The 7,162-nt window shown below is 50.0% G+C and overlaps 1 protein-coding gene across 2 annotated transcripts in view; it reads right to left on the bottom strand.

The window, feature by feature from the left end:
- The window catches only part of LOC137884408 (la-related protein 4B-like), a 15,841-nt gene extending 11,795 nt beyond the window's left edge, over nt 1-4,046 (bottom strand). The window contains exons 1-2 of one of the 2 annotated variants that reach the window (XM_068726198.1): nt 3,509-4,046; nt 1-5 (exon numbers count right to left, since the gene is read on the bottom strand). The exon at nt 1-5 is cut by the window's left edge and continues 129 nt beyond it. The gene's annotated coding sequence lies outside the window, so the exon portion shown is untranslated. Of the gene's footprint in view, nt 86-3,508 lie in introns of those variants that run through there. The other variant, XM_068726199.1, reaches the window with a different exon arrangement.
- Between the last annotated feature and the right edge of the window lie 3,116 nt (nt 4,047-7,162).

Below are 7,162 nucleotides of genomic sequence, written 5' to 3'. Positions count from 1 at the left end.
GGAAGCTGCAGGAGGCCGGAGGAGACAAACAAGTTAGGACTCAAGGACGGACGTTGATCACAGGAACTGTGGCATAATAATAAAGTTACACGAGTACGAAAGAGAGGGGGGGGGGGGGGGGGGGGCAGTGTCCGATAGTTACTTCTGAGTACTTTGACTAATGAGACTTGTTGTTTGTGTACAGACTAATGTATGTTACAGTGAACTAAATAGAAACCACATCACACATGTAGAGCTAGAACTACAAAATGTGAAAAAGCATCGTCTCTAAAAGTCAGAGAACGATTTAACTAAACACAAACTTTACTGGTCAAAATCATTTGATTCAAGAGTTTAGCTGCAGTTTAGCGACTCTCATCCCAAAAACACAGAAATAAAACTAAAATATAAAATGAGACGATGTTAAAACCAACGTGATGACAAACGAGGGAGCAGTAAATAATCTGATTGATTACTAATGATGCTCAATGATAAACACATAAAACTGTTCTTCACACTAATAACTGTTGACTAGCTCACAAAGACAGAGACAGAGACACAGAGAGAGACAGACAGACCAAGAGAGAGACAGACAGACAGAGACACAGACAGAGAGACAGACAGAGAGAGAGAGAGACACAGAGAGAGACAGACAGAGAGAGACACAGAGAGAGACAGACAGAGACACAGAGAGACAGACAGAGAGAGAGAAATAGAGACACAGAGAGAGACAGAGACAGACAGAGAGAGACAGAGAGAGACAAAGAGAGAGACAGAGACAGACAGAGAGAGACAAAGAGAGAAACAGAGAGAGACAGACTACACGAGAAGAGAAGAGAAGAGTTATTCATGTTATTAATGTTCATAACTTGTGAGTCTTTTCTTCAGCTTCTTGACCCTGAACAGAGGACATTAGTATTTAATAATCACGGTTACGTTTTGGACACACCTGAGCGTCAGCTGGTTCAGGTGTGTCCAAAGCAGAGACAACTGGAACATGGACAGGTACTCTCTGCTATCATCATCATCATCATCAGTACGCTCCTCTTTGTCAGTATAATTAGTGAACTTGTTGTTGTCATTATGAAAGTCTGAATCTGCTCTCATGATTCACTAAATATCATGTTACAGGGTGAACATGTGTGTGAATAATGAAGAATAATTCAACAATGAGCAGCATCTCCACTCCGACACGTCTACTGCAGAGAGACGTCAAACACAGAGACACAGAGACACAGAGACAGACTTAATGTTCACACGTGACAGAAATATGTGGCCCTTCCTGCTCACTGGTTTACAGTAAATGACAACATCAAGCTTCATTAAACACAAAGAGGAAATCAAAGCCACCTAAATACAGTCAGCGTTTCACAGAAGCTCTGTGAAGTTTAATTATATTATCAAACACAAACAAACGGCTTTTATACAGTAATAATGATGATTAATCGTCCGACTACTGGGCCTACTTTCTGTTCAACCAATCAGTTAATCATTTCATTTATTAAATTACTAAAAAATGTTTAGAAACGTTTTGACAATCACATTTTTTGTTGAAGTAATTTTTGGACTTTTTTTGGTTAAAAGAAAAGACACTAATGTTTAGTTTCCTGTTAGTAAACTGAGTATTTTATCTTTGGTTTTTAAAACGGTTGGATGGAGAAAAATGGAAGCTTGTGAGGAGAATTTATTCAAACATCTTTCTGACAATTTACAAACCGAGTAATCAGAGTAATCTACGGTTTATTCAATAATAATAAAGAAGCAGCTGAAGTGAGGAGCCGCCTGCAACAAGCGGCTTTAAGAAAAGCCGTTTAATTGGATATCCAAATTTGATTCGATCAATTTAATTAACTTTCTGTCAATCAGCCTTTTTAATTGCTTCAGCACAACTGACCATCACCTCCAGCACCTCGCTGAGTTCAGCGCTCATTTTAACTGCACTTTGGCGTCAGCGGGCGACAAGTTCTCAACATCACTGCATCTTTTAACGGCTTCAGTCTCAGCAGCAGCAGACTGATTCATCACTACCGACTGGATCGGACCTCGGCGGTACACGTCCACGCAGACCAAGCCCTTCATTTCTGTCCCGTTTGTAAAGCGGCGATAATCCCACACAACAATCGGGTGCCTGTCTCCGACTCGGGCCACTCGCTGCGTTTGCATACAAAGCAGAAAAAGAATGGCATTGCTGTAAAGCTGGTGACCTCTGATCCATATACTGATTCCCATACATGGCGTGTGTGTGTGTGTGTGTGTGTGATGCCACTGCGATGAATGGGGCTAAACACATCTCTGCCGCTATCAAAACAGCTGTTGTGTGACAGACTTTTCTCAACAGTTGCCTTAAAAACCTGCCAACTGAAATGTACTTTTAACTTTCATGACCAGTGTGTGTTTCTCTCACTCACACACACACACAAACACACACACACACACACACACACACACACACACACACTTCTCCTTTAATCCTGACGCACCAACAGTTAAGAGATGAATAACTTTAAATATGTCAATAAGCATCACAAACACACAATCTACAGCACAACACAAGAGAAACACCTGTACTCTTAAGGTCTTGGTATTTCTGTACTATGAGGCAGAGGGTGATGACAGTTTGACCCGATGCATCCCATAATAAACACTGCCCCCCCCCGGGTTCACTGTACATGTCACTTCCTGTACAGATGCAGTGAGTCAGTCACAGCGTCTAGACGAGGGCTGAACCAAAACACAGGCTTCGCTCGGCCTTGTTTCCACCCTGCACGAGCACAAGAGGTGATTTATCACCCAAAATAAGCCTGGTGGTGAAAAATACAACGGGGGCGTGGGGGGGTATTTTTAGGTGATGTGTTACCGCTGGTGGAGGACGGTAACGTCCCCTCTGTGGGGGTGTCGAACCAGTGTTTATATCTCCATCCAAAACAAGGACAACGCCACCACGCTGAGGGTGCGTTTGTTTGCAACAACTTTACTGGTCGAGGGGCTGAGTCTTCTACTCGAGACGCAATGCAGGAGAGAGAGAGAGAGAGAGAGAGAGAGAGAGAGAGAGAGAGAGAGACAGACAGACATAGACAGAGAGAGAGAGACAGGCAGGCAGAGACAGACGCAGGCAGAGACAGACACAGACTACAGCTCACACACGGTGACACTCCTTCCGTCACTAGGCAATAAGCAGGTTGTCACAGGAGCAAAGTGCTAAATGTGTGTAATAAATGAGCAACAGAGAGGGGGCCGTGAACGCACCACGACGTGTGTTTAAAGTTCACTCCGGGTATGAAGTGGCAGCCATGTCTCGTTGCGATGTTATTATTATGAGACGTCAGAGTTAGCTGGCTTGCAGCAGCATCCAATGAAAGATGGCGACCTCCGGCGTGATTTCGCGGATTCCCCCAAACCAATCAAGCTAATATTTAGTTAGCAAGCAAGCTAACTGACCTGAGAAACAAGTGTCTACTCCGCATGTTTGCTGCTCTAATGTCCACTTTTGACACCGCAATAAGTTTGAAAAAAACAGTTTCTCACTCACCTGTCAACTCTCACACCTGCACGGCAATTGCAAAATACTCTGGTGGTTAGTAGTGCTGGACTTGAGGCCTTGAATTTAGCTTCCAGGCTAAAATACGCAGGGTGTTAGCTAGCAGGCTATAATCGAGCACGCTAGCATAGGAAGCAAGGGAAGCAACCGGCTTACTGCTCTGAACCCTGACGGACAGTCTTCGGTTGTCTGACGGTGTGAAGCCACGAGCGGCTGCGATGCAGCGACAAAAAAACAACAACGACGCTCCGACCAGCACTGCGAAGCTAAGTTAGCTTGTGAGCTAGCTTAAGAGTTAGCTAGGTAGGCTAAGCTAGCTTAGCTTGCCTAACAACTTTGTGCGGTTTGGGCTCGATAAATCTGGCGCCTGGAGATAATTTCACGCGAAGCTACTTCCTCACGGTCAACAGCGGGCTCCACGGGAGTCAGAAAAAAAACCAGCCCCAAAAATAAACCCTGAAACGGAGGAAATATAAACGTTAACTCGTCTCGAAGCTTCCGATCGATCAAACACTCGGTACAAGCTAAAGATGAGCGAGAGGAGGGGGGGGGGGCTGTGAATGGAGAAGTCGTTCTGTTTCCTTTCCCTTTCGTGTGCAGCGCAAAGATCGTCTATGGCGGTGTTGTTGGTGGAGCACTAACCAGTCATCCGGTCTCCAGCAGTGTGCCCTTAATGATGCCTTCACAAAACATGCATAATGTTGAGTAAAATACATCAATCAACATAAATACAGATATCTAAAACATGACAAAACTCAACAAACAAGCCGTCACAACACAAGGAATTACAAGACAAAAAAACAGAAACATCCGACTCCTCACAGAGTTTGGTTCTACCCTCCATGCAGCATAGGGCAACCCTTCAAGTGGGGAAATCATGATGAAGTGCCCTCTGAGATGCCCCCATGAGAGGGTGATTGGCTGCAGGACTCGTTCGCTTCAAGGACCCTGAAGCGAGCAAGAGAGATTGTAGCAGACGCCTCTCACCCTGGACACGAACTGTTCGAGCCCCTTCCATCTGGCAGGAGGATGAGGTCCATCAGGACCAAGACCTCCATCAGGACCAAGGCCTCTATCAGGACCAAGGCCTCCATCAGGACCAAGGCCTCCATCAGGACCAAGGTCTCTATCAGGACCAAGGCCTCCATCAGGACCAAGGCCTCCATCAGGACCAAGGCCTCCATCAGGACCAAGACTTCTATCAGGACCAAGACCTCCATCAGGACCAAGACCTCACACCACATGAACAGTTTCTGACACTGACACTTTATTTTATATTTTATATTTTGCTTTATTTTATATTTTATTTTATATTTCACTTTATTTTTTATTTTATTTTATTATTTACTTTATTTTATTTTATATTTTATTTGATATTTTACTTTATTTTATATTTTACTGTAAATTTTAATATGTTAAATGTTTCTACTTTTTGCACTGTGTTGATTGTTTATGCACCACCCGTCATGTCAAATTCCTTGTCTGTGCAACATACCTTGGCAATAAACGGTTCTGATTCTGATTCTGATGATAGACAAACTATTTTATGCATCATAGGAGAACCCCAGAAGACACGTTGTCATGTTAACATGCCCCACATGCTGCCCTACAGGCTGCCCTACAGGATGCCCTACAGGCTGCCCTACAGGATGCCCTACAGGATGCCCTACAGGCTGCCCTACATGCTGCCCTACATGCTGCCCCACATGCTGCCTTACAGGCTGCCCTACATGCTGCCCTACAGGCTGCCCCACATGCTGCCCTACATGCTGCCCTACATGCTGCCCCACATGCTGCCCTACATGCTGCCCCACATGTTGCCCTACATGCTGCCCCACATGCTGCCCTACATGCTGCCCTACAGGCTGCCCTACAGGCTGCCCTACATGCTGCCCTACATGCTGCCCTACAGGCTGCCCCACATGCTGCCCTACAGGCTGCCCCACATGCTGCCCCACATGCTGCCCCACATGCTGCCCCACATGCTGCCCCACATGCTGCCCTACAGGCTGCCCCACAGGCTGCCCCACATGCTGCCCTACATGCTGCCCTACAGGCTGCCCCACATGCTGCCCTACATGCTGCCCTACATGCTGCCCCACATGCTGCCCCACATGCTGCCCTACATGCTGCCCCACATGCTGCCCTACATGCTGCCCTACATGCTGCCCTACATGCTGCCCCACATGTTGCCCTACAGGCTGCCCCACAGGCTGCCCCACATGCTGCCCTACATGCTGCCCTACATGCTGCCCTACAGGATGCCCTACATGCTGCCCCACATGTTGCCCTACAGGCTGCCCCACAGGCTGCCCCACATGCTGCCCTACATGCTGCCCTACATGCTGCCCTACAGGCTGCCCCACATGCTGCCCTACATGCTGCCCCACATGCTGCCCTACATGCTGCCCTACATGCTGCCCTACATGCTGCCCTACAGGCTGCCCTACATGCTGCCCTACAGGCTGCCCCACATGCTGCCCTACAGGCTGCCCCACAGGCTGCCCCACATGCTGCCCTACATGCTGCCCCACAGGCTGCCCCACAGGCTGCCCCACATGCTGCCCTACAGGCTGCCCCACAGGCTGCCCCACATGCTGCCCCACATGCTGCCCGACAGGCTGCCCCACATGCTGCCCTACATGCTGCCCTACATGCTGCCCTACATGCTGCCCTACAGGCTGCCCTACATGCTGCCCTACATGCTGCCCTACAGGCTGCCCCACATGCTGCCCTACAGGCTGCCCCACAGGCTGCCCCACATGCTGCCCTACATGCTGCCCCACATGCTGCCCCACATGCTGCCCCACATGCTGCCCCACATGCTGCCCCACATGCTGCCCTACAGGCTGCCCCACAGGCTGCCCCACATGCTGCCCTACAGGATGCCCTACAGGCTGCCCTACATGCTGCCCTACATGCTGCCCCACAGGCTGCCCCACATGCTGCCCCACAGGCTGCCCTACAGGCTGCCCTACATGCTGCCCCACATGCTGCCCCACATGCTGCCCCACATGCTGCCCCACAGGCTGCCCCACAGGCTGCCCCACATGCTGCCCTACAGGCTGCCCCACAGGCTGCCCCACATGCTGCCCTACAGGCTGCCCTACAGGCTGCCCTACATGCTGCCCCACAGGCTGCCCCACATGCTGCCCCACAGGCTGCCCTACAGGCTGCCCCACAGGCTGCCCCACATGCTGCCCCACATGCTGCCCTACAGGCTGCCCTACAGGCTGCCCTACATGCTGCCCCACAGGCTGCCCCACATGCTGCCCTACAGACTGCCCCACAGGCTGCCCCACAGGCTGCCCCACATGCTGCCCCACAGGCTGCCCCACAGGCTGCCCCACAGGCTGCCCCACATGCTGCCCCACATGCTGCCCTACAGGATGCCCTACAGGCTGCCCTACAGGCTGCCCTACATGCTGCCCCACAGGCTGCCCCACATGCTGCCCCACAGGCTGCCCCACATGCTGCCCCACAGGCTGCCCCACATGCTGCCCCACATGCTGCCCCACATGCTGCCCCACAGGCTGCCCCACAGGCTGCCCCACAGGCTGCCCTACATGCTGCCCCACATGCTGCCCCACAGGCTGGTAAACGTTACTCTGGTTCTCCACTGCCTGCAGCTGGTGTCCTTGTTAT

The sequence above is a fragment of the Cebidichthys violaceus genome, unplaced genomic scaffold (genome assembly GCF_023349555.1).
Source record: "Cebidichthys violaceus isolate CVI_PGR_0920_01 unplaced genomic scaffold, fCebVio1.0.p SCAF_38, whole genome shotgun sequence".
Classification (NCBI taxonomy): domain Eukaryota; kingdom Metazoa; phylum Chordata; class Actinopteri; order Perciformes; family Stichaeidae; genus Cebidichthys; species Cebidichthys violaceus.
The sequence above is the reverse complement of the archived record's forward strand: the minus strand, read 5'-3'. Positions and strand labels throughout refer to the sequence as shown.